Source organism: Triticum dicoccoides, chromosome 1A (assembly GCF_002162155.2).
Source record: "Triticum dicoccoides isolate Atlit2015 ecotype Zavitan chromosome 1A, WEW_v2.0, whole genome shotgun sequence".
In the NCBI taxonomy this organism is placed as follows: domain Eukaryota; kingdom Viridiplantae; phylum Streptophyta; class Magnoliopsida; order Poales; family Poaceae; genus Triticum; species Triticum dicoccoides.
This window is the reverse complement of record NC_041380.1, coordinates 378,027,090-378,047,149: the sequence shown is the minus strand read 5'-3', so window position 1 is coordinate 378,047,149 and position 20,060 is coordinate 378,027,090.

The following is a 20,060-nucleotide window of genomic DNA, read 5'->3' as shown; positions in this document are numbered from 1 at the left end:
TTCGGAGCAACTCAAACAGGGGGTCTCTACAGATTCTACTCCGCCATCCTCCCAACAAGATTCGCAAGACAACACAAGGCTGGACAGTCAACATAGTTGTGTAGATGATGAGCACACTCCCCTACTCCACCATCACAGGTGCTTGCTCTAACTTGAGACTATTATATGTGGTTGCATGTTGCATATGATGTCTAGCTTGTATTGCTTCTAACTTGAATTGCATATGCTTACTTTATACGTAATGCCTCTGAATATGACACGTGTTCCTGTTTCTAGAACATACGTGTACATGATGAGCACATCTCCCCTACTCCACCATCACAGGTGCTTGCTCTTACTTGGAACTGTACTACGTGGTTGCGTTTTCCGTATGATGTCTAGTTTGTATTGCTTCTGATTATGTGGAATTGCATCTACGTAGCTTACAACTTATACCTGCAACGATCACTTACCCATAAGACACATTTAACTTGGGACTATGATGTAGGTTGCATCTTGCATTGTCTTCTAGCTTGTACTGCTTCTAATTTCTTGAAATAACACTTACGACAAGACACTTTTTACCTGATAGAGTGATATTGGTTGCATGTTCATATGGTGCCTAGCTTTCGTTTCTTCTAATTTTGTTGAAATGCCTTCTGCTTACTGTTTTTTCATACATATTCCATCCTCCTATTGTACGTGTGAATATGAAACGTTGTCTTTTTTTGTATATATTCCATCCTCCTATCCTGCGCTTGCCTTATATCAAAGTAGTGTTCATCTGTATCATGCATGAACCAGTTATGCAGAGCTAATTTTATTCATCTTCTTGTGGTTTTGACTCCATAAGGCAATATCAGAAAATAGGAAGGAAAAGATTAAGTTAGGGGATGTTGGTGGTCCTCCGCACCGACGCAAACAGAGACTCTCTAGATTTGCCACTGCTCTTGCTAATGAAGTTGAAGTCCCAAGTCTACATGATGAGTTCATCTCCCGTACTCCACCATCGCAGGTGCTTGCTCTAAGTTGACAGTATGATAATTGGTTTCATGTTGCATATGTTGTCTAGCCTATATTTCTTCTATTTTGATTAAATTGCACCTGCTGAGTTTATACGTTATACATGTGCATATGACATGGCTTTCTGTGTCTAGAATACACTGCATCTATCTATCATACCAATTTCTTACATCAAAGTACTGCTGTTGTGTATCCCGCATCAGTCACTCATGATTGGACACTTTTAACATGGCAGTTTGATAGTGGTTGCATCTTGCATTGATTTCTGCGTTGTACTGCTTCTAATTTTTCGAATTGCCACTTATGACAAGACACTTTTAACTTGGCAGAGTAATATTGGTTGCATCTTTCATATGGTGTCTAGCTTGCATTACTTCTATTTTCTTGAAAATCCTTCTGCTTAGTTTGTACATAGTAGTTGTGAATATGTCATGCCGTCCTATTTTTCTTACATATTCCATCCTCATACAGTTGACTTACATCAAAGTATTGCTTGTCTGTATCATGCATCAATGAGTTCTGAAGAGTGATTTTATTCTTTTGTGTTGTGGGTACAGCTTGACATGGCAAAGTCAAAAAAGAGCAAGGAAAATACTATAGTAGGGAGTGTTGTTACTCGTCGGGTGAAATGTAAAAGGTTCTGCCGTCGAGATTCTGCTGGTACTTATAGTGCAGTAGAAGGTCCAAGTCCACCGGCTAAATCTACAAACACAGTATCACCTGCTCCACTAGCCGCAGCATCCGCTTCAACTGTACCAGCATCTCAACCAGTTACTCGTTTGTTTGCTCTGGAACTGGACAGTTCCCAAGCTGCCTTCACACCTAACACTACTTCCAAAGCACTGCTGACACAACATGACTTGGCAAGATCAGATGAACCTCATGAGCAACAACACCAAGACGGTACCTGACCGAGTCAAGTTGCAGTTGCATGCTCCTTTATATGTACTCTCACAGTTTGATGTACACTAACACTTCCCATGTTCGTTGTTGAACTGGCACCATGGCGCAAGCGGAAATAGACATCAGGGATAATGCTTGACAGATTAATAAAATCTAAAGGAGGAAGAATGGAGATCCATTTTGAGGCAGGTTTAAAAAGGCCACGTGATGCTACAGAGTCAACCAAGTTAGTATTAGAGGTAGGAGTTGTTGGAAATATGCCCTAGAGGCAATAATAAAATGGTTATTATTATATTTCCTTGTTCATGACAATTGTCTATTGTTCATGCTATAATTGTGTTATCCGGAAATCGTAATACATGTGTGAATACATAGACCACAACACGTCCCTAGTGAGCCTCTGGTTGACTAGCTCGTTGATCAAAAGATAGTCATGGTTTCCTGACTATGGACATTAGATGTCATTGATAATGGGATCACATCATTAGGAGAATGATGTGATGGACAAGACCCAATCCTAAGCATAGCTCAAAGATCGTGTAGTTCGTTTGCTATAGCTTTTCTGAATGTCAAGTTTCATTTCCTTAGACCATGAGATTGTGCAATTCCCGGATACTGTAGGAGTGCTTTGGGTGTGCCAAACGTCACAACGTAACTGGGTGACTATAAAGGTGCACTACGGGTACCTCCGAAAGTGTCTGTTGGGTTGGCACGAATTGAGACTGGGATTTGTCACTCCGTTTGACGGAGAGGTATCTCTAGGCCCACTCGGTAATGCATCATCATAATGAGCTCAATGTGACCAAGTGATTGATCACGGGATCATGCATTACGGTATGAGTAAAGTGACTAGCCGGTAACAAGATTGAACTAGGTATTGGGATACCGACGATCAAGTCTCGGGCAAGTGACGTACCGATTGACAAAGGGAATTGTATACGGGATTGATTGAATCCTCGACATCGTGGTTCATCCGATGAGACCATCGAGGAGCATGTGGGAGCCAACATGGGTATCCAGATCCCGCTGTTGGTTATTGACCATAGAGTCGTCTCGGTCATGTCTGCGTGTCTCCCGAACCCGTAGGGTCTACACACTTAAGGTTCGGTGACACTAGGGTTGTTGAGACATTAGTATACGGTAACCCGAAAGTTGTTAGGAGTCCCGGATGAGATCCCTGACGTCACGAGGAGTTCCAGAATGATCCGGAGGTGAAGAATTATATATAGGAAGTCCAGTTTCGGCCATCGGGAAAGTTTCGGGGGTCACCGGTATTGTACCGGGACCACCGGAAGGGTCCCGGGGGTCCACCGGGTGGGGCCACCTATCCCGGAGGGCCCCATGGGATGAAGTGGGAGGGGAACCAGCCCCTGGTGGGCTGGTCCACCCCCCATGGGCCTTCCCCTATGCCTAGGGTTGGAAACCCTAGGGGTGGGGGCGCCCCACTTGGCTTGGGGGGGAAGCCACCCCCCTTGGCAGCCGCCCCCTTGGAGATCCCATCTCCTAGGGTCGGCGCCCCCCTAGGGGTCCTATATATAGTGGGGGGAGGGCAGCTGCACCCTGGCCCTTGGCGCCTCCCTCTCCCTCCCGTGACACCTCTCCCTCTCGTTGAGCTTGGCGAAGCCCTGCCGAGATTACCATTGCTTCCACCGCCACGCCGTCGTGCTGCTGGATCTCCATCAACCTCTCCTTTCCCCTTGCTGGATCAATAAGGAGGAGACGTCTTCCCAACCGTACATGTGTTGAACGCGGAGGTGTCATCCGTTCGGCACTAGGTAATCGGTGATTTGGATCACGACGAGTATGACTCCATCAACCCCGTTCTCTTGAACGCTTCCGCTCGCGATCTACAAGGGTATGTAGATGCACTCCCCTCTCCCTCGTTGCTAGATGACTCCATAGATTGATCTTGGTGATGCGTAGAAAATTTTAAAATTCTGCTACGTTCCCCAACAGTGGCATCATGAGCTAGGTCTATGCGTAGTTTCTATGCACGAGTAGAACACAAAGCAGTTGTGGGCATCAATATTGTCAATTTACTTGCTGTTTCTAGTCTTATCTTGATTCGGAGGCATCGTGGGATGAAGCGGCCCGGACCGACCTTACACGTACGCTTACGTGAGACTAGTTCCATCGACTGACATGCACTAGTTGCATAAGGTGGCTAGTGGGTGTCTGTCTCTCCCACTTTAATCGGATCGGATTCGATGAAAAGGGTCCTTATGAATGGTAAATAGAAATTGGCATATCACGTTGTGGTTTTGGCGTAGGTAAGAAACGTTCTTGCTAGAAACCTATAGCAGCCACATAAAACTTGCAACAACAATTAGAGGACGTCTAACTTGTTTTTGCAGCATGTGCCGTGTGATGTGATATGGCCAAAAGGATGTGATGAATGATATATGTGATGTATGAGATTGATCATGTTCTTGTAATAGGAATCACGACTTGCATGTCATAGAGTATGACAACCGGCAGGAGCCATAGGAGTTTTCTTAATTTATTTATGACCTGCATGTCAACATAAACGTCATGTAATTACTTTACTTTATTTCTAAAGTGTTAGCCATAGTAGTAGAAGTAATAGATGACGAGACAACTTCAAGAAGACATGATGATGGAGATCATGGTGTCATGCCGGTGACAACGATGATCATGGAGCCCCGAAGATGGAGATCAAAAGGAGGAAATGATATTCGCCATATCATGTCACTATTTGATTGCATGTGATGTTTATCATGTTTTACATCTTATTTGCTTAGAATGACGGTAGCTTAAATAAGATGATCCCTCGTAATAATTTCAAGAAAGTGTTCCCCCTAACTATGCACCGTTGCGAAGGTTCGTTGTTTAGAAGCACCACGTGATGATCGGGTGTGATAGATTCTAACGTTTGAATACAACGGGTGTAAGCTAGATTTACACACGCAATACACTTAGGTTGACTTGACGAGCCTAGCATGTACAGACATGGCCTTGGAACACGGAAGACCAAAAGGTCGAGCATGAGTCGTATAGAAGATATGATCAACATGAAGATGTTCATCGATGTTGACTAGTCCGTCTCATGTGATGATCGGACACGGCCTAGTTGACTCGGATCATGTTTCACTAAGATGACTAGAGGGATGTCTATCTGAGTGGGAGTTCATTGAATAATTTGATTAGATGAACTTAATTATCATGAACTTAGTCTAAAATCTTTACATTATGTCTTGTAGATCAAATGGCCCACGCTAATGTTGCCCTCAACTTCAATGCATTCCTAGAGAAAACCAAGCTGAAAGATGATGGCAGCAACTATACGGACTGGGTCCAGAACCTGAGGATCATCCTCATAGCTGCCAAGAAAGATTATGTACTAGAAGCACCGCTAGGTGATGCACCCATCCCAGAGAACCAAGACGTTATGAACGCTTGGCAGTCACATGCTGATGATTACTCCCTCGTTCAGTGCGGCATGCTTTACGGCTTAGAACCGGGGCTCCAAAAGCGTTTTGAGCAACACGGAGCATATGAGATGTTCGAAGAGCTGAAAATGGTTTTCCAAGCTCATGCCTGGGTCGAGAGATATGAAGTCTCTGACAAGTTCTTCAGTTGTAAGATGGAGGAAAATAGTTCTTTCAGTGAGCACATACTCAAAATGTCTGGGTTGCATAACTGCTTGACTCAGCTGGGAGTTAATCTCCCGGATGACGCGGTCATTGACAGAATCCTTCCGTCGCTTCCACCGAGCTACAAGAGCTTTGTGATGAACTTCAATATGCAGGGGATGGAAAAGACCATTCCTGAGGTATATTCAATGCTGAAATCAGCGGAGGTGGAGATCAAAAAGGAACATCAAGTGTTGATGGTTAATAAAACCACTAAGTTTAAGAAAGGCAAGGGTAAGAAGAACTTCAAGAAGGATGGCAAGGGGGTTGCCGCGCCCGGTAAGCAAGCTGCCGGGAAGAATCCCAAGAATGGACCCAAGCCCGAGACTGAGTGTTTTTATTGCAAGGGAAGTGGTCACTGGAAGCGGAACTGCCCCAAATACTTAGCGGACAAGAAGGCTGGTAACACTAAAGGTATATGTGATATACATGTAATTGATGTGTACCTTACCAGTACTTGTAGTTGCTCCTGGGTATTTGATACCGGTGCGGTTGCTCACATTTGTAACTCAAAGTAGGAGCTACGGAATAAGCGGAGACTGGCAAAGGACGAGGTGACGATGCACGTCGGGAATGGTTCCAAGGTCGATGTGATCGCCGTCGGCACGCTACCTCTACATTTACCTACGGGATTAGTTTTAAACCTCAATAATTGTTATTTAGTGCTAGCTTTGAGCATGAACATTGTATCAGGATCTCGTTTAATTCGAGATGGCTACTCATTTAAATCCGAGAATAATGGTTGTTCTATTTATATGAAAGATATGTTTTATGGTCATGCCCCGCTGGTGAATGGTTTATTCTAAATGAATCTCGAGCGTAATGTTACACATATTCATAGTGTGAATACCAAAAGATGTAAGGTTGATAATGATAGTCCCACATACTAGTGGCACTACCGCCTTGTTCATATAGGTGTCAAACACATGAAGAAGCTCCATGCAGATGGACTTTCGGAGTCTCTTGATTATGAATCATTTGACACGTGCGAACCATGCCTCATGGGTAAAACGACCAAGACTCCGTTCTCAGGAACAATGGAGCGAGCAACCAACTTATTGGAAATCATACATACTGATGCGTGCGGTCCAATGAGTGTTGAGGCTCGCGGTGGCTATCGTTATGTTCTCACCCTCACTGATGACTTGAGTAGATATGGGTATGTCTACTTAATGAAACACAAGTCTGTGACCTTTGAAAAGTTCAAGGAATTTCAGAGTGAGGTTGAGAATCAACATGACAGGAAAATCAAGTTCTTGCGGTCAGATCGTGGGGGGGATACTTGAGTCACGAATTTGGCACGCACTTAAGGAAATGTGGAATAGTTTCACAACTCACGCCGCCTGGAAAACCTCAGCGTAATGGTGTGTCCGAACGCCGTAATCACACTCTATTGGATATGGTGCGATCTATGATGTCTCTTACCGATCTACCGCTGTCATTTTGGGGCTATGCTTTAGAGACTGCCGCATTCACTTTAAATAGGGCCCCGTCTAAATCCGTTGAGACAACACCGTATGAATTATGGTTTGGGAAGAAACCTAAGCTGTCGTTTCTAAAAGTTTGGGGATGCGATGCTTATGTCAAGAAACTTCAACCTGAAAAGCTCGAACCCAAATCGGAAAAATGCGTCTTCATAGGATACCCTAAATAAATTATTGGGTATACCTTCTACCTTAGATCCGAAGGCAAGATCTTTGTTGCCAAGAATGGATCCTTTCTAGAGAAAGAGTTTCTCTCAAGAGAAGTAAGTGGGAGGAAAGTAGAACTTGATGAAGTATTGCCACTTGAACCGGAGAGTGGCGCAGCTCAGGAAATTGTTCCTGAGGTGCGTGCATCAACTAGAGAGGAAGTTAATGATGATGATCATGAAACTTCAGATCAAGTTGCTACTGAACTTCGTAGGTCCACAAGGACACGTTCCGCACCAGAGTGGTGCGGCAACCCTGTCTTGGAAATCATGTTGTTAGACAACGGTGAACCTTCGAACTATGAAGAAGCGATGGCGGGCCCAGATTCCGACAAATGGCTGGAAGCCATGAAATCCGAGATAGGATCCATTTATGAAAATGAAGTATGGACTTTGACTGACTTGCCCGATGATCGGCGAGCCATAGAAAATAAATGGATCTTTAAGAAGAAGACAGATGCGGATGGTAATGTAACCATCTATAAAGCTCGGCTTGTCGCTAAGGGTTATCGACAAGTTCAAGGGGTTGACTACGATGAGACTTTCTCACCCGTAGCGAAGCTGAAGTCCGTCCGAATCATGTTAGCAATTGTCGCATTCTATGATTATGAGATATGGCAAATGGATGTCAAAACGGCATTCCTTAATGGTTTCCTTAAGGAAGAATTGTATATGATGCAGCCGGAAGGTTTTGTCGATCTTAAGAATGCTGACAAGGCGTGCAAGCTCCAACACTCGATCTATGGGCTGGTGCAAGCATCTCGGAGTTGGAACATTTGTTTTGATGAGATAATCAAAGCGTTTGGGTTTACGCAGACTTATGGAGAAGCCTGCATTTACAAGAAAGTGAGTGGGAGCTCTGTAGCATTTCTCATATTGTATGTGGATGACATATTGTTGATGACAAATGGTATAGAATTCTTGGAAAGCATAAAGGCCTACTTGAACAAGTGTTTTTCAATGAAGGATCTTGGAGAAGCTGCTTACATATTAGGCATCAAGATCTATAGAGATAGATCGAGACGCCTCATTGGTCTTTCACACAGTATGTACCTTGACAAGATATTGAAGAAGTTCAATATGGATCAGTCAAAGAAGGGGTTCTTGCCTGTATTGCAAGGTACGAGATTGAGCACGGCTCAATGCCCGACCACGACAGAAGATAGAGAAAAGATGAGTGTCGTCCCCTATGCCTCGGCCATAGGGTCTATCGTGTATGCTATGTTGTGTACCAGACCTGATGTAAACCTTGCCGTAAATTTGGTAGGAAGGTACCAAAGTAATCCCAACATGGAACACTAGACAGCGGTTAAGAATATCCTGAAGTACCTGAAGAGGACTAAGGATATGTTTCTCATTTATGGAGGTGATGAAGAGCTCGTCGTAAAGGGCTACGTCGATACTAGCTTCGTCACAAACCGGATACGTGTATATTTTGAATGGTGGGGCAGTAAGCTGGTGCAGTTGCAAGCAAAGCGTTGTGGCGGGATCTACATGTGAAGCGGAGTACATGGCAGCCTCAGAGGCAGCACAAGAAGCAATCTGGGTGAAGGAGTTCATTACCGACCTAGGAGTCATTCCCAATGCGTCGGGCCCGATGACTCTCTTCTGTGACAACACTGGAGCTATTGCCCTTGCCAAGGAGCCCAGGTTTCACAGGAAGACCAGGCATATAAAGCGTCGCTTCAATTCCATTCGTGAAAGTGTTCAAAATGGAGACATAGGTATTTGTAAAGTACATACGGACCTGAATGTAGTAGATCCGTTGACTAAACCTCTCCCTAGAGCAAAACATGATCAACACTAGAACTCTATGGGTGTTCGATTCATCACAATGTAACTAGATTATTGACTCTAGTGCAAGTGGGAGACTGTTGGAAATATGCCCTAGAGGCAATAATAAAATGGTTATTATTATATTTCCTTGTTCATGATAATTGTCTATTGTTCATGCTATAACTGTGTTATCCGGAAATCGTAATACATGTGTGAATACATAGACCACAACACGTCCCTAGTGAGCTTCTAGTTGACTAGCTTGTTGATCAAAAGATAGTCATGGTTTCCTGACTATGGACATTAGATGTCATTAATAACGGGATCACATCATTAGGAGAATGATGTGATGGACAAGACCCAATCCTAAGCATAGCTCGAAGATCGTGTAGTTCGTTTGCTATAGCTTTTCCGAATGTCAAGTATCATTTCCTTAGAACATGAGATTGTGCAACTCCCGGATACCGTAGGAGTGCTTTGGGTGTGCCAAACATCACAACGTAACTGGGTGACTATAAAGGTGCACTACGGGTACCTCCGAAAGTGTCTGTTGGGTTGGCACGAATCGAGACCGGGATTTGTCACTTTGTATGATGGAGAGGTATCTCTGGGCCCACTCGGTAATGCATCATCATAATGAGCTCAATGTGACCAAGTGATTGATAACGGGATCATGCATTATGGTACGAGTAAAGTGACTTGCCAGTAATGAGATTGAACGAGGTATTGGGATACCGATGATCGAGTCTCGGGCAAGTAACATACCGATTGACAAAGGGAATTGTATAGGGGATTGATTGAATCCTCGACATCGTGGTTCATCCGATGAGATCATCAGGAGCATGTGGGAGCCAACATGGATATCCAGATCCCGCTATTGGTTATTGACCGAAGAGTCGTCTCGGTCATGTCTGCGTGTCTCCCGAACCCGTAGGGTCTACACACTTAAGGTTCGATGACGCTAGGGTTGTTGAGATATTAGTATACGGTAACCCGAAAGTTGTTCGGAGTCCTGGATGAGATCCCGGACGTCACGAGGAGTTTCAGAATGATCCGGAGGTGAAGAATTATATATAGGAAGTCCAGTTTCGGCCATCGGGAAAGTTTCGGGGGTCACCAGTATTGTACTGGGACCACCGGAAGGGTCCCGGGGGTCCACCGGGTGGGGGCACCTATCTCGGAGGGCCCCATGGGCTGAAGTGGGAGGGGAACCAGCCCCTGGTGGGCTGGTGCACCCCCCATGGTCCTTCCCCTGCGCCTAGGGTTGGAAACCCTAGGGGTGGGGGGCGCCCCACTTGGCTTGGGGGGCAAGCCACCCCCCTTGGCCGCCGCCCCCCTTGGAGATCCCATCTCCTAGGGCCGGCGCCCCCCTAGGGGTCCTATATATAGTGGGGGGGAGGGCAGCCGCACCCTAGCCCTTGGTGCCTCCCTCTCCCACCCGTGACACCTCTCCTCTCGCTGAGCTTGGTGAAGCCCTGCCGAGATCACCGTTGCTTCCACCACCATGCCATCGTGCTGCTGGATCTCCATCAACCTCTCCTTTCCCCTTGCTGGATCAAGAAGGAGGAGACGTCTTCCCAACTGTACGTGTGTTGAACGCGGAGGTGTCGTCCGTTCGGCACTAGGTCATCGGTGATTTGGATCACGACGAGTACGACTCCATCAACCCTGTTCTCTTGAACGCTTCCTCTCGCAATCTACAAGGGTATGTAGATGCACTCCCCTCTCCCTCGTTGCTAGATGACTCCATAGATTGATCTTGGTGATGCGTAGAAAATTTGAAAATTCTACTACGTTCCCCAACAGCAATTGCCTCTAGGTGTTATGCACGTATCCTCCCAACGTGGATCGAGTACAGGAAATGAGAAAGACAATACCCAGTTTACCACCTTCCTTGACCATTTATCCGTAAGTAATGTTATTCATCGCAATTAGTAATATTGTCTTGCTCTATCCCATACTTTCTAGCTTCCTCCTAATAGGACTCACATTCTTTTTTCAACAGATGAGGTTCAAGTTGGATTCGAAAGATGATGCAACTAAACAAGCATGCACTCATGTTTTTTAGTCTTCTCTACGACAGTATCGGTACCACCTTAGAAAATCTCACTTTGAAGGCAAGGCTAACAATGAAATCGCCCAAACATCTCCAGTGGAATATATTACAGATGAAGGCTAGACAACCCTCGTTAAACATTGGTCTGATCTAAAGTATCGGGTAGGCTATATGTATTTAATTAGACCACATATCGAACTTGTATTTATGTATGTGCCTTACAAGTGTATCTTCTTCTAGGCTAACTGTTTGAAGAACAAAACCAACCATTCTAAAGTGAAATTCCAACAGACAACAGGATCTCGTAGCTATATTGCACACTACGAGGCTCTTATAAATAGCTGCTACATCCTTCTTTTTTGTGCTATATTATCGTATCTATATTGACTTGTTCCAAATACAGAGGAAAGCCCGTGCGGACCAAAAAGAACCTGAACCGAATGCAGTGCAAATCTTCAAGGATTGCCACACCAGCAAGATGAAGGGCATGAGCACACCATTTCAAGTCGATGTTGTAAGTACTTACTCCTCCTGCCTTGAACTGATTGGTACTGTGATGTGTTCATTTAAGTACTTGGTTTGCAGCCAATGTCAGTTACTCTGTTCACTTTTATTCACAGTTGTCTCAACATATCATTTCACCTTACATGGTTTAAAAGAGATGAAGGATATTCTTTTGGTCTTGATCTGTAATATAGTTGTTATGTTCACGTGCGCACACAATGATAAAATAGCCTGTTTGTTTTATATCTGTTTGCCCATGATATGAACGATGTCATACTATGTTCATCCTACTTTAAACCATGTCTCTTTATCCTTAGATGTCAAGAATGTGAGGAAATAGACAATACAGTAGTAAAGCTACATGGACATATGTTCTGAGAGTGATTTTATTACGTAGTTGGCACTACAATACATGCTAATGTATTACAGTAGTTCACCAAAATAAGTTATGTATAAACGTTTAACCTACTTTGTTTGTTTTTGTCTCATTAGTAACTTATCTGGTACACTAATCTACAAGTTCAAACTTTCAGGAAGCTATGGAACAAATGATTGAACAGCCACAACCACCTGAAGGTGACGAGGCTACTACAGGCACAATGTCACCTCTTGCTGCAGTGCGTGAGTATCTCTCCACTAACAGTGCAAAAAGCACCTTCCTGCGTAATATTGGATTGGTTGTCAAGGTAACCTCGTCCAAATCGCCTACTGAACAAAATCTTCCTGCTAGACAGAGTGATATATCTGTGCTCCAGACACAAGTCCAATCCATAATGGACGTTGTTTTGGAAACAAGAATAGTGGTTGAGAAATGTCGTCAAGATATGAATGGTTTTGAAACCAGATTATCAGACATTCGCTTCGTTGTTCAAGAGCAATGGCGGAAAAAAGGTGGAGATTGTGCTGCTCCATCAGATTCTACAGCCTGAAACATTAGCACTCGGGTCAAATGATATGTGCTTCTATACATCTGATGGTGCTTTTATCTGGAAGGACTGTAAACTTTATGCCAACAGGCCTTTTGTTGTATGGTTGGAATATATTTTGTTGTGATACAACATTTATGATGCTGCCTCGTGCTGCAGTTATTACGACGCTATTTTTGTATAGTGTAGGTTTATCTTAGTAATGTATTCGGCAGAAAGCTTCGTAGGAGCCCAACATGCCAACATTCGTCGGGCCCATTCCACTTGGGCTAAAAACGATTACAGGCCGAAATAGGCATGTAGCCCACTAAAAATATCTGGGCCTAAATCGGCATAAGCTTTCATATTTTTCTGGTAGGCCTGTGCCCATAGTGGGCCTTTAATAGGTCTAAACATTATTTGGGCCCTCAGTAAAAATAGACCGTTTACAGGTGTAAATATCTCGAGCCCATAAAAACATGGGCCTTTAATAGACCGAAAGTGAGATTGGGCCCTGATTGTGCCAAACAACCCACTGGACTTAGCAGGCCGAAATGGTGGCCCATTTACGATGCGGATCTTTGACAGGCCAAAATTTAGATGGGCCATAAATACGCCGACCTAATACATGGGCCTTTGACAGGCCAGAACTTCGGTCGGGCTAGATTATCATCATTTTTATATGGGCCGTTAATGGGCCCGATATGACGTTGGGCCACATATGGCCCATGGTTTACGTTCGGCGTTAACAGGCCAAAAATGACAACAGGCCAAAAGTGGCCCAAAGCTATAGTGGGCCTCTAACAGGCCAAATGTCAGACATGGCCAAATATGACCCAAATCCTTCACGGTCATTTATGGGCCGAAAGTTTTGATGGCCTGTAAATGGGCCCAAATGAAGCCGGACCTTTAACAGGCCGAAAATACACAAGGCCGTAATTCGTCCCAATTACTTAGCGGACTGTTAACGGGCCAGAAGTGACCATGGGTCGCGTTGATGACAAGTTTAGGACAGGCCGTTGATGGGCCGATTTGACAGAGAATGTTGGGCCTTTAGCTGGGCCGGCCCATTATGGTCTGCAGAATCTTGTGGGCCTTTAGCTGGGCCGGCCCATTCTAGTCCGCAAAATCTTGTGGGCCTTTAGCTGGGCTAGCCCATTATGGTCTGCAAAATTGTGTGGGCCTTTAGCTGGGCCGACCCATTATGGTCCGCCAAATTTTGTGGGCCTTTAGCTGGGCCGGCCCATTATGGTCCGCTAAATCTTATGGGCCTTCGGTTGGGCCGGCCCATTTAAACTTTGTGGGCCACTTTTGGGCCGGTCCACGTGTCAACATATCATAGGCCCATCTCGACCGTTGGATGAGTGACACCTGTGCCAACGCGGAGCTGACGCGTGGATCCGTCAGCCAATGAGAATTTTACACGTGGAAAATCGGCATTGGTCGTGGCTGTTAATGGGTTATCGGATCCAAAATCCGACTCGATAGCTTAACGGTGTTTCGTTATGGTGGATGACAAATGTCGGTCACCCTTGACGAAAGCACTTCTATGACGCGCGATTTATCGTCATGGAAGTGGACACTTCCGTGATGATAATTTTGGCAATGTCATGGAACACTTCTACGACAGCACATGTATGACTATCTTGATTCTGTCATAAATTTGTCATGGATGTACATGCATGACAGAAAACATGACCTACTGTGACGAACACGTATCATCACGAAAGTGTATTTTTTTTGTAGTGACGACATGTATTTTGGTCGGTAAAAATTCATTATATAATCTCCCAGAGGTTTTGACTCCCGTATCACGCAATTATCCTCTGTTTTGTGTTTCGAGTTGTTGCTACTGCAGATTAGAGCAAGATGTCTTCGCAAGAGTCAGTCGGGGAGAGCCCGGTGTCTCACCCGACACCGAGATCAATGACAAACAACAATGTTGACCTCTTTGGGCCAGCAACGGAGGAAGAGATGGAGGCCGAATTGAAGAGGATACATGCCATGGAAGAGGATCAAGAAGTCACTTCCCTCTTCTGAGCTGGATTCACAATGGGAGAACTGCAGAGCTCGGCTATTCCAAACTTGGTATCCCTTCCAATGTTAGATTTCTTTCTTATGAGAATATGAAAAAGAGTGTCACTGGTTCTCCCGCAGCTATCCAGCACCCTTGGGTGCAGGGAGCTTTATATGTTATAGTAAAACTCCGAAAGGAAATAATGGACCTCAAGCAGCAAGTCAATAAGCTCGAGGAGGAGAATCGTATCCTGAGGGGCATCATCGCCAAGAACATCACATCACCACCCACAAAAAGAGAGACATAATCACCTGGGTACGGGCACTCCCCTTGGCAACTGCCAAGCTTGGGGGAGTGCCCCGGTATCGTATCACCATCACTTTTATCTTTATCATTTTTCTTAGTTCGATCCTTTTGGTAATATCTTGATCTAGTAGAATAAAAGTTCTTAGTATGATCTAGTCATGAGTTTTGCTTTATAATTCTTCTATGTAATCGAGTCCATGAGCTATATAATAAAGATTAGTGTGGAGTCAAGGGCTTGATTCTTTTTCCATGATCTTAAGTGAATAAAAGAAAAAGAGAAAGAAATAAAAAGAAACAAAGAGATCATATGGATCTGATGGAGAGTAATGAGCTCACATAGAAAATGTATGATGAATAAAAGTTGTTGAGAGTTGACAAGCATAGTTTTGGTCATCGTTGCAATTAATAGGAAGTAATAAAGAAAGAGAGGTCTTCACATATAGATATACTATCTTGGACATCTTTTATGGTTGAGGTTGGACAAGGAAGACAACATAATGGGTTATGTTTTCTTACATCCGAGATAAATTATATTGTCATGGATCATCCAACATGGTTGAGCTTGCCTTTCCCTCTCATGCTAGCCAAATTCATCGCACCAAGTAGAGATACTACATGTGCCTCCAAATATCCTTAAACCAGTTTTGCCATGAGAGTCCACGATACCTACCTATGGATAGAATAAGATCCTCCAAGTAAGTTGTCATCGGTGCAAGCAATAAAAATTGCTCTCTAAATATGTATGACTTATTAGTGTGGGAGAAAAAAAACTTTATACGATCGTGTGATACCGAAGAAATAAAAGCGACAGATTGCATAATAAAGGTTCATATCACAAGTGGCAATATAAAGTGATGTTCTTTCGCCTTAAGATTTTGTGCATCCAACTATAAAAGCGCATGACAACCTCTGCTTCCCTCTGCGAAGGGCCTATCTTTTAATTTTATTTCCTACCTTGCATAGGAGTCATGGTGATCTTCACCCTTCCTTTTTACATTTTACCCTTTGGCAAGCACGGTATGTTGGAAAGATCCTGGTATATATGGCTAATTGGATGTGAGTTTTCATGAAATATTATTGTTGACATTACCCTTAAGGTAAAACGTTGGGAGGCAAAACCATAAGCCCCTATCTTTCTCTATGTCTGATTAAAACTCCATACCCATAAGTATTGCGTGAGTGTCAGCAATTGTGAAAGACTATATGATAGTTGTATGTGGACTTGCTAAAAAGCTCTTATATATTGACTCTTTCCTATGTTATGATAAATTGCAATTGCTCCAAAGACTGAGATTATAGTTTGTTAGTTTTCAATGAAGTTTACTATTCATACTTGAAATTGTGATTGAATTATTACTCTAGCATAAGAAATTATATGACAAGAATTATATAAGTTGCTGTTCTAAGAATGATCATTATGCCCTCATGTCCGTATTTTATTTTTATCGAAACCTCTATCTCTAAACATGTGGACATATTTTTCTATTTCAACTTTCGCTTGAGGACAAGCGAGGTCTAAGCTTGGGGGAGTTGATACGTCCATTTTGCATCATGCTTTTATATCGATATTTATTGCATTATGGGTTGTTATTACACATTATGTCACAATACTTATGCCTATTCTCTCTTATTTTACAAGGTTTACATAAAGAGGGGGGATGCCGGCAGCTGGGATTCTAGGCTAGAAAAGGAGCAAATATTAGAGACCTATTCTGCACAGCTCCAAAAGTCCTGAAACTTCACGGAAGACGTTTTCCGAATATATAAAAAATACTCAGCGGAAGAAATTCACCAGGGGGGCCACACCCTGCCCACGAGGGTGGGGGGCGCGCCCTACCCCCTGGGCGCGCCCCCCTACCTCATGCCCCCCCTGGTGGCCCTCCGGTGGCCATCTTCTGCTATATGAAGTCTTTCGATGGGAAAAAATCATAAGCCATCTTCTCGGACGAAACTCCGCCGCCACGAGGCGGAACCTTGGCGGAACCAATCTAGGGCTCTGGCGGAGCTATTCTGCCGGGGAAACTTCCCTCCCGAAGGGGGAAATCATCGCCATCGTCATCACCAACGCTCCTCTCATCGGGAGAGGGAAATCTCCATCAACATCTTCATCAGCACCATCTCCTCTGAAAACCCTAGTTCATCTCTTGTATCCAATTCTTGTCTCCAAGTTCGGGATTGGTGCTAGTAGGTTGCTAGTAGTGTTAATTACTCCTTGTAGTTGATGCTAGTTGGTTTAATTGGTGGAAGATCATATGTTCAGATCCTATATGCATATTAATTCCCCTCTGATTATGAACATGTTTATGCTTTGTGAGTAGTTACTTTTGTTCCTGAGGACATGGGAGAAGTCTTGCTATTAGTAGTCATGTGAATTTGGTATTCGTTTGATACTTTGATGAGATGTATGTTGTCTCTCCTCTAGTGGTGTTATGTGAACATCGACTACATGACACTTCACCATTATTTGGGCCTAGAGGAAGGCATTGGGGAGTAATAAGTAGATGATGGGTTGCTAGAGTGACAGAAGCTTAAACCCTAGTTTATGCGTTGCTTCATAAGGGGCTGATTTGGATCCATATGTTTAATGCTATGGTTAGGTTTACATTAATACTTTTGTTGTAGTTGCGGGATGCTTGCAATAGAGGTTAATCATAAGTGGGATGCTTGTCCAAGTAAGGGCAGTACCCAAGCACCGGTCCACCCACATACGAAATTATCAAAGTACCGAACGCGAATCATATGAGCGTGATGAAAACTAGCTTGACGATATTCCCATGTGTCCTCGGGAGCGCTTTTCTCTATGTAAGAGTTTGTCCAGGCTTGTCCTTTGCTACAAAAAGGATTGGGCCACCTTGCTGCACTTTACTTACTTTTGTTACTTGTTGCTCGTTACAAGTTATCCTATCACAGAACTATCTGTTACCACTTATTTCAGTACTTGCAGAGAATACCTTGCTGGAAACCGCTTATTATATCCTTCTGCACCTCGTTGGGTTTGACACTCTTACTTATCGAAAGGACTACGATAGATCCCTTATACTTGTGGGTCATCACTAATCTGGATCCGAAATAGGAAAGCACGCTCATCGAGTTCATCCATGAGAATCGGGACATCTTTGCATGGAAGCCTTCATACATGCTGGGTGTACCGAGAGAACTCGCTCAACACACTCTTAGTATTGATCCAAAGTTTAAGCCGGTCAAATAGTTTCTTCACCATTTTAATGAGGAGAGACGAAAGGCCATCAGAGAGGAAGTAGCCCGGCTCTTGGCAGCTGGGTTTATCATCAAAGTTTTCCATCCTGAGTGGTTTGCTAACCCGGTGCTGGTACTTAAGAAGAACGACACTTGGCGTATGTGTGTGGACTACACGGATTTGAACAAGGCTTGTCCGGCTGATCCTTTTGCCCTCCCGCGTATTGATCAGATTATTGATGCTACTACGGGTTGTGAGCGTTTGAGTTTTTTGGATGCTTTTCTGGTTATCATCAGATCAAGATGGCAGTTAAGGACCAGGGGAAGACAACTTTCATAACTCCTTTTGGAGCCTTCTACTATGTGTCTAGCTATGCCTTTTGGGCTCAAGAGTGCCCAGGTGACTTATCAGAGATGTGTGCAAAATTGCCTTGATAATCAAATTGGGTGTAATGCTCATTCTTATGTGGATGATATTGCGGTGAAGTCCAGAGAGAAAGAGACATTGATAGATGATTTGAAGGAAACCTTTGATAATCTCAGGGTTTATAAGACGATGCTTAACCCGGCCAAATGTGTTTTTGGTGTGCCGGCAGGCAAGCTCTTGGGTTTTATGGTGTCTAACAAGGGCATTGAAGCTAATCCAGAGAAAATCAAGGCCATTACTTCTCTGGCTAAGCCAGTGTGTGTCAATGATGTGCAACGTCTGGCGGGCCGTATGGCGGCGTTAAGCCGGTTCATAAGCCGGTTGGGAGAGAAAGCTATCCCTCTTTATCAGATGATGAAAAAGACAGATAATTTTGTCTGGAGTGATGCTACTAATGAAGCGTTTGAGGATTTGAAGAAACAGCTGGCTGAGCCACCCATGCTTGCTGCCCCTGTTGATAAAGAACCTTTGTTGTTATATGTGGCTGCTAATAGCTGAGCTGTTAGTGTAGCCATTGTGGTGGAAAGGAAGGAGGCAGGCAAGGAATATCCAGTTCAAAGGCCGGTTTATTACATTAGTGAGGTGCTTATTGAGTCCAAGCAGAGATATCCGCACTGGCAGAAGCTTGTATATGGGGTGTTCTTGGCCAGCCGGAAGCTTAAACACTATTTTCTAGGTCATCCTATCACTGTGGTTAGCTCTGATCCTTTGGGAGATATCATCCAAAACAAGGAAGCAACTGGCCGGGTTGCTAAGTGGGATATTGAGCTTGGACCTCATGGATTAAAGTATGTGCCCTGCATGGCCATCAAGTCTCAGGCGCTGGTGGATTTCATCAATGATTGGACAGAGCTGCAGATGCCCGAAGAAAAGCAGATAACACGTAGTGGGCTATTGAGCTTGGACCTCACGTATTAAAGTATGTGCCTCGCACGGCCATCAAGTCTCAGGCGCTGGTGGATTTCATCAATGATTGGACAGAGCTGCAGATGCCCGAAGAAAAGAAGATAACACGCATTGGACTATTAACTTTGATGGGTCCAGACAGTTGGAAGGCTCGGGGGATGGAGTTGTGCTTGCTTCCCCTCGAGGTGATAAGTTCTGTTATGTTCTCCCTTTAATGTTTCCTTGCACTAACAGTGCAGCTGAATATGAGGCCTTGCTCCACGGTCTTCGGATGACTAAGGAGACGAATTTAAGACGGGTTAGGTGCTTCAGCAACTCAGACTTGGTGGCTCAGCAAGTCTCTGGTACTTGAGATTCTAAGGATCCACTCATGGCGGCTTATCGGCGAGAGGTGGATGTTATTGCTGGTCACTTCAGAGGTTATCAAGTTGAGCACGTTGATCAGAGGAAAAAAGAAGCGGCAGATGCTTTAAGCTGGTTGGGTTCTCAACGTAAGCCGGTGCCGCCTAATGTTTTTCTTGATATTTTGCATAACCTGTCAGTCAAGTTACCTATAGAGGAGAATTTGGCTATTCCTGACCCGGAGGCTCAATTGGTGGTGGCTCTTCATGTAATTCCGGATTGGACAGTTCCTTATTTGGCTTATATGACCCGGGCGAGTTACCTGAGGATGAAACCTTAGCTAGGCAGATAACCCGACGGTCTAAGTCAATGACAACT